Source organism: Lolium perenne, chromosome 3, assembly GCF_019359855.2.
Source record: "Lolium perenne isolate Kyuss_39 chromosome 3, Kyuss_2.0, whole genome shotgun sequence".
NCBI classification, from domain to species: Eukaryota; Viridiplantae; Streptophyta; class Magnoliopsida; order Poales; family Poaceae; genus Lolium; species Lolium perenne.
The window spans coordinates 226136361-226154075 of record NC_067246.2 but is presented as its reverse complement, the minus strand read 5'-3'; positions in this window follow the sequence as shown (position 1 = coordinate 226154075).

The following is a 17715-nucleotide window of genomic DNA, read 5'->3' as shown; positions in this document are numbered from 1 at the left end:
CGTGACCGGAAATGCGTCTGGCGCCCTCTCCAGCGGGGCGACGCAAAGTGACCGGGCCGTCCGGGGAGACGCATAAACAGCCCAAATATGCGCCGGATCGTCTCCGCGGACATCGCGCGGACGCCGAAAGTGTCCGGTCATATCCGGCGGACGTTTCGTCGGGCCCGCTCGCGCCGACTGGCGTCGATGCGTCTTCTCAAACGCGCTCAGCGATCGGGCGCTGGCCACACGTTGCCGGCATCACGTTAATGGCAATGCCTCGGCTGCCAAGCGGCCGTAGCCCACCTCCGCCAACCACGTTAATGGCGTCGCCACGCGTCCCGCGGCCACCGCATGCCTCCGGTCTATATAACGGGGCCGCGCCTTCTTCTTCCTCATCCACTCCCTCCATAGAAACCCTAGCCGCCACAAAGCTCCAACGTTCCGCCGCCTAGGTGTTCCTGCGACGCAGCCAGCCCCGCGAGGAAGACCATGGCGGGTCCTGGTGGCCGGCGAGGCGGTCGAGGCCGCGGCCCTGGACGGCCGGGGACGGGCGGGGGCCGCCGTGGTGGAGCAGCCTACGGCCCCACGCTCGCCGTCGCTGCGCCCTCTTCGTCTTCCTCCGACGTGGAGGGACACCGCCGAGTTCCTCCTCCGCATCGATGACGACCCGCTCGGCATCAAGCGTCTCCCGGACAAGTTCGCCGAGTTCGCCGACGGCGTCGAGCCGGCGCATTTGCGGCTACGGGAGGCCGGTGCAGCCTGCGCCGCCGGGCCGTGGAGGTCTGTTTCGACGGGCAGGGCAAGATGTACTTGCACACCGGGTGGGGCAAGTTCGCCCGTGACTGGCGCTCGAGCCGGCTGCCAGCTCACCTTCCTCTACGAGGGAGACGGTGAGATGGTCGTCAAGGTCTTCGACGACACGGCCTGCCGCAGGCACTACCACACCGGCGAATCCGAGTCGGACTCCGATAGTTAGAACGTAGAGTGTTCTTTCTTTGCAGCGAATCTGGCTACGGCCAGACGAAGCCAGTAGTGGAAGGTTTCTGTCTGTTCGCCTCATCGGTAGAACCAACAAGGGCACCGTCAATCCTCCTGCTAGATTTTCCAGTTTGGCTGACTGGGTGTGCCCTCGAATGTTTTTTCTTGGCAGCGAACATACGGAAATCAACACAACTGGTTTCTATTTTTAAAATATTTATATTTGTGTCCACCATGGTACAAACTATGTATTAGTTTGTGTAAACCATGTTCCAAACTATGTATTAGTTTGTGTAAAATAATCTTCCAATTTGTAATATTTGGAAGTATGTTGAAATGAAAAAGAGAAAAAAAAATACGTCGGGCCGCTGGAGCCAACCCCAGACGCAAACGGACACGCGGACGAAAACGGTCATTTCAGCGTCCGCTGCGCGACGCAAACGGACGCGCGCGGACACTAAAATGCGTCGCGCCGCTGGAGATGCCCTTATCAAAGCTACTACTCCTTGCCTCTTTATTCCTTTGCTAAAAGAGTTACAGTACATCGTTTATTACAAAAATTGATTCCTAGCTAATTGATGCGCCACCTGATTTGCATCCTAAACTCAAAAGTAATACTATGTCTCATAGTTCCGACTTTAAGGAAACACTTTACCAAAATTATTGAATATGGACTCCACACCTCAATAGGTCCATTGCAGGCTTGAATTAACTCAAGGGGATTGTAATATCCCAGGTAATGGGGTTACAAAAATAGAGGAAACAGATGTGTGCATTGCATTCATGCATAGAAAATCTGGGGAATTTTCGCGCTTTAAAGTAAAAACAATACAAGAATCAAGTTTCACTTGATCTTGGTGGAATTGAAGTAGCTCATCAAGTCAAGCGCTATAAACCTCAATGTGACTTTGATAAAACCTTGTTTTGGGTAGAGATGATTTGATCTAAGGGATTAGATCAAATGGAATTAATATTCAACACAACAACACTTTACTCAAGGATCAATTCCTTGATCTTATAAAAGATTATAAGATGGTAATCCTTGTCATAATATATGAACCTACAATTAATTGGAAATCAAGTAACAATAATTGGGAAACCATTCTTCACTTGTCTTTTCCATGTCTTAAACTAATCCTTAATCCTACCATGAACCTCATGATATTCATTTTACTTCATTCTTGGAAACATAACAAGAAGACCAACCCTATAAATATATATCTTTCTATTCCAAGATATTATATTCAAACCATCATCTTTAAGAGAAACCTTAGGATATTATTCAAGACCTTCCCAAGTGAGAGAGCCCATTCATATCAATTCTAGCTTGACCTATTCAAAAATAAAGGACAACCTTTGAATTAAAGTATTAGGTTGAAAACCATTTCCCTTGGAATGATGAGATAACCTAATATCACATGGAATAATAATAATACCCCTGAATTGATAAGGTGAGGAAGAGACCAACCCAATTAAGCTAGACAAATGAAACCTTAGTCTAGATACCTAAGGAGATATTAGGAGTACACCATAAACCCTAGAATAACCATTCTTAAATGAGAAAGCTCAACCTATGGTGTTATACCCAAGATAATTGAGATAACCATAACCATGCCCATTCAAGAAACTATAAAAGAAAAGTATATATTTAATTGATCAAGACAACACTTGATCTTGAGAGTGGGAAACCTATTAAATGAGAGATATCTTAGGAAGCTAAACTTTGATCATTACAAATTGAGTGATGATCATAAACCCTAAGAACTTGAGGTAGAGATATTAAGAACAAGTGGATCATGCTTAATCCATGACCATGCTTTGGAGAAATAGGAGAATAATCCAAATACTAACACTTATATGATTAGTAGATGTTATTCCCCACAAGAAATCATAGGGAGCTCACTAGTAAACAAACCTAGACTTATATCCTAAACCCTAACTTGTGAACCACTTGGTGATCACAAGTAGGATTCTACCACACCTACATTCCACTTATTCTTCCTCTAAGAAAGCTTTAGAGTAAAACTCCATACTTGATATGGTGAGAAATCATCAATCCATATGACCAAAGTTAACTATAAAAAGAACTACAATCAACATAGTTACTATAATGATAAGTTGGGGATAATAATAGAAGTTAATTGGTTGAGGATAAAAACCAATTCCCAAATCCTTAGTAATTAGAGAAGCACATGAAATATTAAGCAAGTAACCACCTTATCATGGTTAGGGAAGATTAAACCCTAACAAATGCAATATGGTGTCATCTCAACGCTGCAATCAGTATTGCAACCTCATTAATATCTTATGCTTCCATTCTTGAACATAAGAGGCACCTAATGCTAAATCCCATAATTAAAAAACCATAAGTGGTGATCAACCACTTATCTTCATAACAAGACCCAAACCATGATGAGAGTAATATCTACTCTTGATATTTCAAGGTATATTAAAATATAATAGCAGTGCTAACCTTGAAATAGGGTTATTATAAACCTTACAAGACCCTATCAAATAAGTGTTCACATAAAATAATGCAAGGGGCAACATTCTCAAATAGGAGGTCAAGTCCTTAGAGATATTTTAGCCCATGAAATTATGTCATCAAAACCACTCTCTTATTTAAAATTCATAAATAAACATTACTTTGGAATTGTTTCTTTCAAGATAAAAACCAAATAAAATTCTACATATCACTAAGTAAGAAAACTATCAGTTAGAAAAGAATTTGAATAGTTCCAAAGATAATATTCAAATTCATGTCCATATGGAAATTTAAATTCAAATATTAATGGCAATTAATAAATAAATGCTTTAGTATTCCTATGAGGTTTTATAATATACAATAACAAACTTTTAAGTGCCTGAAGTGAATCTCACTTAAATTCAAACAATGAAGTTTACAAAATATTGAATTCAAAACAGTATTTAAATGAACTATATGGAAAACAGAAAACAGAAAAAACAGAAATAAAAGAAAAAGAAGAAACAGGCTTACCTGGCCGGACAGCCCACGCTACAGCCCACCGAGCAGCCCACACTCCAACCCAATTAGGCCCAATACCCTTTCGGCAACGTGAAACGAACGTGAGGGAGGAAACCGTCTTCTCCTTCCTCTTGCGCATGGTCGCCACCGAGACACCGTGAAGGATTTCGCCGGCCACCTCACCCTCGTCGATAAGGGCGAGCGCGGATGCCAGCGATCAGCTCAACAACATGGACAAGAATCCCCGCGTCCGAACCTTATCTAAACACGATCAAATTCGTGCTGAATCATCGGCGACGTCACCGCCGCATTTGTGCCATCACCGGCGACGTGCCATCGCCTCCGTGATCTCCTTGGGCTATAAATAGGCCAAGAAGATCTCTGTGAACTCCTTGTTCTTCGAAGCCACTCCACCCTTTCTCAAACCCTCTCCATTTCTCACCAGCCTCAAGTACTGGCCGCCGGAGCCGTGGAAGAAGCCGGCGATAGGAGCCTCCCCAGTATCCGTGCAGTGGTCGAGTAGGTGCGCCTCGTCGTGTAAAGCATCTGGTAGAAGCCCAGCATCCTGGGGGAGTCGGAGCTAGGCCGATTTAGCCATTCCCTTCCTCCGGTCATCCTCGACATTCGCCAAATCGAGCTCGCCACCGCAGTCAATCCTCCTCGTCGAGCATGCTCTCAACTTCAGGGTGAGTATGCGCGCTCAGAGACCCCTTATTTGTGCAATTTCATTAACCGTAGCCTACGATTCGAGATCCCGCCGGAGTTGCTCCGCCGCGGGCATGTTTGCCGGCGACGCTCCGGTGACCCATTCGAAAATCCAAGACCACTATGTTGTCCAGCGTGTCTAGGGGAGTCCGTAGGTACGAGTTTCGCTTCCGGGGGTGCCTTAGATCGGCGGCGCCGTCCCCAGGAGGCCGCCGACGACTCAACGTCGGCGAGGTCAACACGCCCGGTCAAACCTGACCAGTCGCGCTTACGTGGCAGCCTACGTGGCACGGGACCCACAGGTCAGTGTCTAACCCTAGGGTCTGCCACGGTAACAAAACTATTGTTCATTTAAATCTCATAATTCCAGAAACTTTGAAGTAATTTAGAAAATTCATATTAACTCAGAAAAATGAAAATGAGATATAAAAATGTTCCTAAAAATAAAATCTATCCAATAAAAATATAAAATGAAATTTTTATTTTTCAATTATTTTATACTTGTTATTTAAACCTTTAATTCTAATTCTAAATTCAATTAAAATTCAAGAATTAGTAAAAAATTCCAAAAGTAAATAAAAACCAGTAAATAAATAAAGAAAACATTAAAATTAATTTTCTTTATTTATTATTTGTTAAATCTCTATTAGAGAGATTTAAACCCTAATTAATAATTACCTAATTATTAATTATTTAAAAGTAATAAAATGCCAAATCCAAATATTAATTTTATTCCAAAGTTATTAATAACTTCAACCTTAAAGTGAAGGTATTAACTCAAGAACTTGAGGGTATTTAGAAAACCCTAATTTCAGAAGTAATAGAACTAGAAACTCATCATTTCATGTGTAAACCCAAAACCCTAATTCACTAGAAACCCTAACTCCACTATTTTATGTGTGAACTCTAAATAGCTCCAAACCTAAACCCAAGTTCACATGTGATCATATTACTTCAATAATAGTCATATAACCATAGTAGCAACTAAATATTTGCTATAACCACATCAAATGTAGAACTCTATCACTAGTAGCTTAGCATTCCATGTGTTCACCTTAATCAAATCTAGTACTTATCCAACCTAGATAATCAAAGTAGAATTAACCAAGGGTAAACCCTAGATCCTATTTCCAAGACCACCATCTTTAATTATCCATGCTTAACAACACATTATTGTGATGAATACTCAATAGCAATCATACCTAATGTCTTGCATTACCTACCATACTCCCCTAAACTCTACCAGTGTGAGATACTTATGAACCATCCTATTTAGGAACCAACTATTCTCTACTTAGAGATCCAATAGCTAATAAAAGACAACCTCAACCTTAATTGATATACTTCTTATTATTTAAGAAGTATGTTCTTCAAAAGTTATTCTTTTGAAGAAAATAAGGAATCATCACCAACCCTGCTTACAAGGACTTATAAACCCTAGCCAACTATCATTAGCAAGATAAATCAATCTTGATAGCACCCATGTGTAATTAATTGCTTAGGATGCCTAGGCATAACTCCACCTGGTATTGATAAATCCAACCTTGTTAGGATCCATCTAATATCTACTCCAGAGCCAATTGGAACCATAGTTAACCATAGAACCCACCAACCTAATTATCATACTTGTTCTTTATTAAGAACATGTTCTTCAAAAGTTATTCTTTTGAAGTATATGATAATTAATCATTAACCATGCCATATAGTACTAAAACTGACAACTATTCTTTACATGTTAACATTATGCCTAATATTATTTTTTGTGTGCTCAATTGATTACTATGTGTTATTATCTACCTGTCCATGATACCAAGTAATACTACCTGAATAAGAACCTTGTTTGTGGATCACTCTAAAAGTGCAACACACCCTGAACTAATCATTACCACTCACTAATCCTAAATCATCGGGGTTAGATCACGCTTAGAGCGATTGCATCTCATTCTTATGCATTATTGCATTCTTGCCAATCTTTTAAACATCGTCCTTACCGGACGATGATGCTATTTCAGAATTTGGAGTTATTACGCATCGAAGACCTTGTCTGCATAATCTTGCAGCCAAGAAAGGCAAGTTCATCACTTGCTCATGTCATTTGAGTATTTCTATCAAATTACTTGCAAAGTATTATGGTTATCACTATTGCATAAAAATCAAAACCACTACTTTCATAACTATGAATATGACTATGTGGTGGGCAATGGAACCATGGATTGTGTTGATATGGTGGAGGTTCCATTGCACGGGTTTATATCCATCTAGGATTAAACAACAAATGTCGCCAGTGATTCTTGTGCCGTAATATCCGTGTTAACCATAAGATCCGGAGTGGGACGGAGTAGTCAAAAGTGTTTCCACCTCTCGTTCATCAACGGATGCGCTTTACCGTAGACACTTGTATCTGTCAGGGCAAGCGGTGGGCTGGGGAAGCCTAAAGTCCCCACGGCATAGTCCGTAGACACTTGTCGCTCGAAGTGCAAGCGGTGGGCTGGGGAAGCCTAAAGTCCCCACGGTATTGCGGTCTATGATGGGTTGCAGCTTCCGGCTAAGGAGTTTGGTTCGATCCCAAACTGTCGTCGTGGTCGGGGTCCACCCCTGAGTGGGAGTAATGGGACCGGCGAGGACCCAGGGTCGGGGCATGCAACAAAGGGTGGGTGTTCGAGGTAGCGGAGGAACATGATTGGCTAGACCTTATACCGGGCCTCACACCAAAGGAAGTGTGGACGGGAACATATGCCCGGTTGGCACCAAGGTTAAGATCTCTTATGGGTAAAGCAACACACCTCTGCAGAGTGTAAAGAACCGTGACCTGTCACTCCCTGTTCCGGGATATGGAACTGCGAACGCGGCCGGAAAGGAGCTCCATGAAGTTCTAGTAAACCGGTGAAGGCTGACGGACATAGTTCTTCTGAATAAAAGCAACCCTTTGAAGAAATGATTATGAAAACCTGCATTGGTATTGGACTTTCTGGTCTAATACTGTAGCTAGTGCATTAAACACCTCTTTCCTATAATGAACTTGTTGAGTACGCTCGTACTCATCCCACTCTTAAATCCCCTGCTTAGATATGGAGGCCTCGAAGGAGGATCTACAGTGCAATTCGAAGACCGAGGAGTCAACAACTACTTCAAGAGACAGGACCAAGTCAGAGGAGTCAAATACCACATCCAGCAAGGAGATAACCTAGTTTAGCCATAGAAGGGAACTAGCTTCCTAAACCTAGTTCCTACTTAGCTAGAATCTATTCTCAGCCTCTATAGATAGTAAATACTCTACAAATAGAGTTCGTGATAAGACTAGGCTACGAGTCGTTCTTCTGAAGTTTATTTGCAGATTTACCTCATTGTAAAGTAGGAGGCTGTGCTGATCTTATGTAATAGAGTCAGAGTTGTAATTCTATAGACATGCCTTGGACCCGCATATGTTTCTGTTGTACCACTCTGAGCGATATAATACTAGTGGAACGGTGTTTCATTGGTGTTGTATCAGACTTGCATACTACACCATGCAGTGGTATGCCGGGTCACCACAGTTGGTATCAGAGCAAATGCTTTGACCCTAGGATTAAAACCCTTTAAAGGAGACCTATAGGATTGGTAGTGTCTATAGGAAGTTGTCGTAGGTAAACCAAATAAATTCTTATGACTTGAGATGGATATTCACTTGAGAATAATCCTGACACACTTGAGTCAATCTTTCTTACCTGCCTTTTCTAAGTAAAGATAGCCAATTCCAAGTATGTAGAATATCAGTAAGTCCTTAAACAATAGATGGGTAGATCACAGTTGGTATACAATACATGGTAGTCCAAAGAGAGGATACAACCATAAGGAAGATATCCTATTGGAAGATGTGTACCAACATATGTTACGATTAAATAAAAATATTCAGATCTGTAATAGGAGTAATATCAAGTGATAAAGATAATTAAGATATCCTAATAGAAGATGTATACCAAGTTAAGTAATGAGTAAGTAATTATCCAAACTTGTGAAACAATTGATAGTAAGTGATAACTATAAGTTATGTGAGGTAGTATAGACCATGATGAGCCAATCATGGGAAATAAGGAAGAGTGATAGGAATAATATATGTCTACTTACATGGTAGAGTTATTACTCATATATGATACACCTGAGAATCATTATGTGATGGACTAGAACCTCTTAATTAATTAAAAAGAGTACAATAAGAAGCCAAGTGAAAAACAATAAGTGCAAGACTTGTGTTCCAAAACTATGGGAACTGTGTCAAGTACATCAGGACCCTAGTGATATGGTAAGAACATATGGAAGGATATGAGCTATATTTCCGTAGTTATGTGTTTAGAGTAGCAATGTTAGAACCTAAACATATCATGTGAGATAGTCCTCAATAAAATGAAAGTTAAGTAGTACTTCCAAAGAAAATTAGATTAACCTTAACTATCCCAAACCACTTTGTTCCAAGTTTATCTCATTGCAAATGTGCAATTAAGGTAAAGTTTGAGACAAATAGTAGAATCCCATATATTTGTGCTAAGTATCACGATATAAACCTATGTTATGTGGTGTTATATACTACACATCAGAGCCTGATGTTTAGAGATGTCTTACTCAACTAGTATATTTAGGCTTATGATGGTGTGTATTATATGCACAAAGCTGAATCTTCTTGGATTTTATTGGATTTTCATTGTTTGACTAGATTCATACATGAAGTTTGACTTTGATATGCAAATGCATGTTGCAATATCAAGTCCTTACTTGATGCTATAGATCTAGAGGGTAATAGTATTCGTGTGAGGAAGCGACGAATTCTGGAAAATTCCGAAGACAAGATGAAGGTTCATCGGAGAAATGAAGTAAAGTTGTGGGAAGTAACCACAATACTCTGAAAGAAGTACAATCGGAAACTCATGCTTACCTCAACAGAGGAGTACTTTAGTACAGTAGAAGCATGAAAGGGAGAAATATGATGATTATGGTGAAGCTCAAGCAGATCCCTAGTCATCATGAAAGAGGGAATGCATGGGAAATCACTTCGGATACTATATTCATAGTGTCAATTAGTGGTTCTCTTGCAAAATAAACCCTGACAGAAGGAAGATGACCTATGAAACCATAGCAGATATAAGAAGACCATAGTTGATATCAGAAGACCACAATTGGTATAATATCAATACTGCAAGATAAAGTAGAAGATGTCTCGTTCAATTGATCAGAACCTATAATAGAATCCATTTTTAGATATCAAATAGCCACAGTTGGTATAACAACCACAGCTGGTATTAGTTGGTATCACAAATAGTCCTCGATTTAATTATTTGTAACAAGAAGTTGTGCACAAATAAAAAATTTGTTAACCAAATAACAATGACTTATAAGCATTTAGACAAAGGATTCACATTGGATGTCCACAATTGAGTGGACACACCACAAGGATTCTTCACAAGACCTTAGATGAATATAAACCACAAGCTACACCTAGACTAATATTCTAACCATCAATCCAATGGTTGGAATAAAAAGGAGTCGAAGAACATAAGAAAACTCTAAGGGGTAGAGTAAAGATTGAGTTGGATGTACCATAACTCAATATTTTGAGCATAAAAGAAGAAGAAGGTCTGAACTGAGAGGAAGTTCAATCTTATTTTCATAAGATTGTTGAACACTACTTTCAGAAGGATGTCAGACCAGAAGCCGAGGTTTATACCTCGAGGAAGTAAGAATTGGACTATAACTTGAGAAAGTGAGAAATATTTACTTAGAAGTATGATAGCCCAAGTAAATTAAGGCTAAGAAAGTTGGATAAAGGAAATATCGGAGACCAAATACAGCTTGAGAAGGCCAAAGACCGAAGGATATTGATTATACCAAACCTAAAGACTAATAGAATGGTTCCTTTCATGGAACCTAAATAACCCAAAATAGTTATAGGTATCAATTATAAACCCTGATTGGATGGACTAAATGAGTCTAATCCATTCCTAGGGAAATAAACCATCACAACCATTTCCATGGTAAGTGCCTTACCAAGTACCAGTACTGCACTTTTGGTAGGAAGGGAAAACAAAGACCTATTTTATCAAATAGGAGATTGTTATCCAACTAGTCCTCAATTAAGACTGTCAGGACCAGAAGAAGTCCTAATCATTTAATATTCAATGAGAAAGGAAACAAGCTTATAGAGTTGGAAGAAATCCATGAATCAAAGTTAGAACCATGGTTCGGAGACAAACCCTAATGGATTCCAGGAAGAATCTGGACAAGGGATGTATTCAAATATATCTAGTGAGATCAATACGGAGTTCGAGAAAAGATATAGTCTGAATAAGTCAGAACCACACTTCGGAAACGTGAGAGAGATCAAACTTCGAGGACGAAGTTTAGTTTAAGGGGTAGAGACTGTAATATCCCAGGTAATGGGGTTACAAAAATAGAGGAAACAGATGTGTGCATTGCATTCATGCATAGAAAATCTGGGGAATTTTCGCGCTTTAAAGTAAAACAACCACAAGAATCGAAGTTTCACTTGATCTTGGTGGAATTGAAGTAGCTCATCAAGTCAAGCGCTATAAACCTCAATGTGACTTTGATAAAACCTTGTTTTGGGTAGAGATGATTTGATCTAAGGGATTAGATCAAATGGAATTAATATTCAACACAACAACACTTTACTCAAGGATCAATTCCTTGATCTTATAAAAGATTATAAGATGGTAATCCTTGTCATAATATATGAACCTACAATTAATTGGAAATCAAGTAACAATAATTGGGAAACCATTCTTCACTTGTCTTTTCCATGTCTTAAACTAATCCTTAATCCTACCATGAACCTCATGATATTCATTTTACTTCATTCTTGGAAACATAACAAGAAGACCAACCCTATAAATATATATCTTTCTATTCCAAGATATTATATTCAAACCATCATCTTTAAGAGAAACCTTAGGATATTATTCAAGACCTTCCCAAGTGAGAGAGCCCATTCATATCAATTCTAGCTTGACCTATTCAAAAATAAAGGACAACCTTTGAATTAAAGTATTAGGTTGAAAACCATTTCCCTTGGAATGATGAGATAACCTAATATCACATGGAATAATAATAATACCCCTGAATTGATAAGGTGAGGAAGAGACCAACCCAATTAAGCTAGACAAATGAAACCTTAGTCTAGATACCTAAGGAGATATTAGGAGTACACCATAAACCCTAGAATAACCATTCTTAAATGAGAAAGCTCAACCTATGGTGTTATACCCAAGATAATTGAGATAACCATAACCATGCCCATTCAAGAAACTATAAAAGAAAAGTATATATTTAATTGATCAAGACAACACTTGATCTTGAGAGTGGGAAACCTATTAAATGAGAGATATCTTAGGAAGCTAAACTTTGATCATTACAAATTGAGTGATGATCATAAACCCTAAGAACTTGAGGTAGAGATATTAAGAACAAGTGGATCATGCTTAATCCATGACCATGCTTTGGAGAAATAGGAGAATAATCCAAATACTAACACTTATATGATTAGTAGATGTTATTCCCCACAAGAAATCATAGGGAGCTCACTAGTAAACAAACCTAGACTTATATCCTAAACCCTAACTTGTGAACCACTTGGTGATCACAAGTAGGATTCTACCACACCTACATTCCACTTATTCTTCCTCTAAGAAATCTTTAGAGTAAAACTCCATACTTGATATGGTGAGAAATCATCAATCCATATGACCAAAGTTAACTATAAAAAGAACTACAATCAACATAGTTACTATAATGATAAGTTGGGGATAATAATAGAAGTTAATTGGTTGAGGATAAAAACCAATTCCCAAATCCTTAGTAATTAGAGAAGCACATGAAATATTAAGCAAGTAACCACCTTATCATGGTTAGGGAAGATTAAACCCTAACAAATGCAATATGGTGTCATCTCAACGCTGCAATCAGTATTGCAACCTCATTAATATCTTATGCTTCCATTCTTGAACATAAGAGGCACCTAATGCTAAATCCCATAATTAAAAAACCATAAGTGGTGATCAACCACTTATCTTCATAACAAGACCCAAACCATGATGAGAGTAATATCTACTCTTGATATTTCAAGGTATATTAAAATATAATAGCAGTGCTAACCTTGAAATAGGGTTATTATAAACCTTACAAGACCCTATCAAATAAGTGTTCACATAAAATAATGCAAGGGGCAACATTCTCAAATAGGAGGTCAAGTCCTTAGAGATATTTTAGCCCATGAAATTATGTCATCAAAACCACTCTCTTATTTAAAATTCATAAATAAACATTACTTTGGAATTGTTTCTTTCAAGATAAAAACCAAATAAAATTCTACATATCACTAAGTAAGAAAACTATCAGTTAGAAAAGAATTTGAATAGTTCCAAAGATAATATTCAAATTCATGTCCATATGGAAATTTAAATTCAAATATTAATGGCAATTAATAAATAAATGCTTTAGTATTCCTATGAGGTTTTATAATATACAATAACAAACTTTTAAGTGCCTGAAGTGAATCTCACTTAAATTCAAACAATGAAGTTTACAAAATATTGAATTCAAAACAGTATTTAAATGAACTATATGGAAAACAGAAAACAGAAAAAATAGAAATAAAAGAAAAAGAAGAAACAGGCTTACCTGGCCGGACAGCCCACGCTACAGCCCACCGAGCAGCCCACACTCCAACCCAATTAGGCCCAATACCCTTTCGGCAACGTGAAACGAACGTGAGGGAGGAAACCGTCTTCTCCTTCCTCTTGCGCATGGTCGCCACCGAGACACCGTGAAGGATTTCGCCGGCCACCTCACCCTCGTCGATAAGGGCGAGCGCGGATGCCAGCGATCAGCTCAACAACATGGACAAGAATCCCCGCGTCCGAACCTTATCTAAACACGATCAAATTCGTGCCAGAAATCATCGGCGACGTCACCGCCGCATTTGTGCCATCACCGGCGACGTGCCATCGCCTCCGTGATCTCCTTGGGCTATAAATAGGCCAAGAAGATCTCTGTGAACTCCTTGTTCTTCGAAGCCACTCCACCCTTTCTCAAACCCTCTCCATTTCTCACCAGCCTCAAGTACCGTCACGGAGCCGTGGAAGAAGCCGGCGATAGGAGCCTCCCCAGTATCCGTGCAGTGGTCGAGTAGGTGCGCCTCGTCGTGTAAAGCATCTGGTAGAAGCCCAGCATCCTGGGGGAGTCGGAGCTAGGCCGATTTAGCCATTCCCTTCCTCCGGTCATCCTCGACATTCGCCAAATCGAGCTCGCCACCGCAGTCAATCCTCCTCGTCGAGCATGCTCTCAACTTCAGGGTGAGTATGCGCGCTCAGAGACCCCTTATTTGTGCAATTTCATTAACCGTAGCCTACGATTCGAGATCCCGCCGGAGTTGCTCCGCCGCGGGCATGTTTGCCGGCGACGCTCCGGTGACCCATTCGAAAATCCAAGACCACTATGTTGTCCAGCGTGTCTAGGGGAGTCCGTAGGTACGAGTTTCGCTTCCGGGGGTGCCTTAGATCGGCGGCGCCGTCCCCAGGAGGCCGCCGACGACTCAACGTCGGCGAGGTCAACACGCCCGGTCAAACCTGACCAGTCGCGCTTACGTGGCAGCCTACGTGGCACGGGACCCACAGGTCAGTGTCTAACCCTAGGGTCTGCCACGGTAACAAAACTATTGTTCATTTAAATCTCATAATTCCAGAAACTTTGAAGTAATTTAGAAAATTCATATTAACTCAGAAAAATGAAAATGAGATATAAAAATGTTCCTAAAAATAAAATCTATCCAATAAAAATATAAAATGAAATTTTTATTTTTCAATTATTTTATACTTGTTATTTAAACCTTTAATTCTAATTCTAAATTCAATTAAAATTCAAGAATTAGTAAAAAATTCCAAAAGTAAATAAAAACCAGTAAATAAATAAAGAAAACATTAAAATTAATTTTCTTTATTTATTATTTGTTAAATCTCTATTAGAGAGATTTAAACCCTAATTAATAATTACCTAATTATTAATTATTTAAAAGTAATAAAATGCCAAATCCAAATATTAATTTTATTCCAAAGTTATTAATAACTTCAACCTTAAAGTGAAGTTATTAACTCAAGAACTTGAGGGTATTTAGAAAACCCTAATTTCAGAAGTAATAGAACTAGAAACTCATCATTTCATGTGTAAACCCAAAACCCTAATTCACTAGAAACCCTAACTCCACTATTTTATGTGTGAACTCTAAATAGCTCCAAACCTAAACCCAAGTTCACATGTGATCATATTACTTCAATAATAGTCATATAACCATAGTAGCAACTAAATATTTGCTATAACCACATCAAATGTAGAACTCTATCACTAGTAGCTTAGCATTCCATGTGTTCACCTTAATCAAATCTAGTACTTATCCAACCTAGATAATCAAAGTAGAATTAACCAAGGGTAAACCCTAGATCCTATTTCCAAGACCACCATCTTTAATTATCCATGCTTAACAACACATTATTGTGATGAATACTCAATAGCAATCATACCTAATGTCTTGCATTACCTACCATACTCCCCTAAACTCTACCAAAGGTGAGATACTTATGAACCATCCTATTTAGGAACCAACTATTCTCTACTTAGAGATCCAATAGCTAATAAAAGACAACCTCAACCTTAATTGATATACTTCTTATTATTTAAGAAGTATGTTCTTCAAAAGTTATTCTTTTGAAGAAAATAAGGAATCATCACCAACCCTGCTTACAAGGACTTATAAACCCTAGCCAACTATCATTAGCAAGATAAATCAATCTTGATAGCACCCATGTGTAATTAATTGCTTAGGATGCCTAGGCATAACTCCACCTGGTATTGATAAATCCAACCTTGTTAGGATCCATCTAATATCTACTCCGAGCCAATTGGAACCATAGTTAACCATAGAACCCACCAACCTAATTATCATACTTGTTCTTTATTAAGAACATGTTCTTCAAAAGTTATTCTTTTGAAGTATATGATAATTAATCATTAACCATGCCATATAGTACTAAAACTGACAACTATTCTTTACATGTTAACATTATGCCTAATATTATTTTTTGTGTGCTCAATTGATTACTATGTGTTATTATCTACCTGTCCATGATACCAAGTAATACTACCTGAATAAGAACCTTGTTTGTGGATCACTCTAAAAGTGCAACACACCCTGAACTAATCATTACCACTCACTAATCCTAAATCATCGGGGTTAGATCACGCTTAGAGCGATTGCATCTCATTCTTATGCATTATTGCATTCTTGCCAATCTTTTAAACATCGTCCTTACCGGACGATGATGCTATTTCAGAATTTGGAGTTATTACGCATCGAAGACCTTGTCTGCATAATCTTGCAGCCAAGAAAGGCAAGTTCATCACTTGCTCATGTCATTTGAGTATTTCTATCAAATTACTTGCAAAGTATTATGGTTATCACTATTGCATAAAAATCAAAACCACTACTTTCATAACTATGAATATGACTATGTGGTGGGCAATGGAACCATGGATTGTGTTGATATGGTGGAGGTTCCATTGCACGGGTTTATATCCATCTAGGATTAAACAACAAATGTCGCCAGAGATTCTTGTGCCGTAATATCCGTGTTAACCATAAGATCCGGAGTGGGACGGAGTAGTCAAAAGTGTTTCCACCTCTCGTTCATCAACGGATGCGCTTTACCGTAGACACTTGTATCTGTCAGGGCAAGCGGTGGGCTGGGGAAGCCTAAAGTCCCCACGGCATAGTCCGTAGACACTTGTCGCTCGAAGTGCAAGCGGTGGGCTGGGGAAGCCTAAAGTCCCCACGGTATTGCGGTCTATGATGGGTTGCAGCTTCCGGCGAAGGAGTTTGGTTCGATCCCAAACTGTCGTCGTGGTCGGGGTCCACCCCTGAGTGGGAGTAATGGGACCGGCGAGGACCCAGGGTCGGGGCATGCAACAAAGGGTGGGTGTTCGAGGTAGCGGAGGAACATGATTGGCTAGACCTTATACCGGGCCTCACACCAAAGGAAGTGTGGACGGGAACATATGCCCGGTTGGCACCAAGGTTAAGATCTCTTATGGGTAAAGCAACACACCTCTCGCAGAGTGTAAAGAACCGTGACCTGTCACTCCCTGTTCCGGGATATGGAACTGCGAACGCGGCCGGAAAGGAGCTCCATGAAGTTCTAGTAAACCGGTGAAGGCTGACGGACATAGTTCTTCTGAATAAAAGCAACCCTTTGAAGAAATGATTATGAAAACCTGCATTGGTATTGGACTTTCTGGTCTAATACTGTAGCTAGTGCATTAAACACCTCTTTCCTATAATGAACTTGTTGAGTACGCTCGTACTCATCCCACTCTTAAATCCCCTGCTTAGATATGGAGGCCTCGAAGGAGGATCTACAGTGCAATTCGAAGACCGAGGAGTCAACAACTACTTCAAGAGACAGGACCAAGTCAGAGGAGTCAAATACCACATCCAGCAAGGAGATAACCTAGTTTAGCCATAGAAGGGAACTAGCTTCCTAAACCTAGTTCCTACTTAGCTAGAATCTATTCTCAGCCTCTATAGATAGTAAATACTCTACAAATAGAGTTCGTGATAAGACTAGGCTACGAGTCGTTCTTCTGAAGTTTATTTGCAGATTTACCTCATTGTAAAGTAGGAGGTTGTGCTGATCTTATGTAATAGAGTCAGAGTTGTAATTCTATAGACATGCCTTGGACCCGCATATGTTTCTGTTGTACCACTCTGAGCGATATAATACTAGTGGAACGGTGTTTCATTGGTGTTGTATCAGACTTGCATACTACACCATGCAGTGGTATGCCGGGTCACCACAGGGATACCCCCTTTTTTTTGTCTTGGTAAAGTCTTTCAGTATCATGTTGCATGTTTCAGTATTCTTCCCCATTACTTAGAAAAAGTGAGCCACCAACTCAGTTACAAGATACTATCATTACCGTCTGGCAATTAGACAACCAACCTGTAATCGCAAGACCCAGTTGAAGAGCGG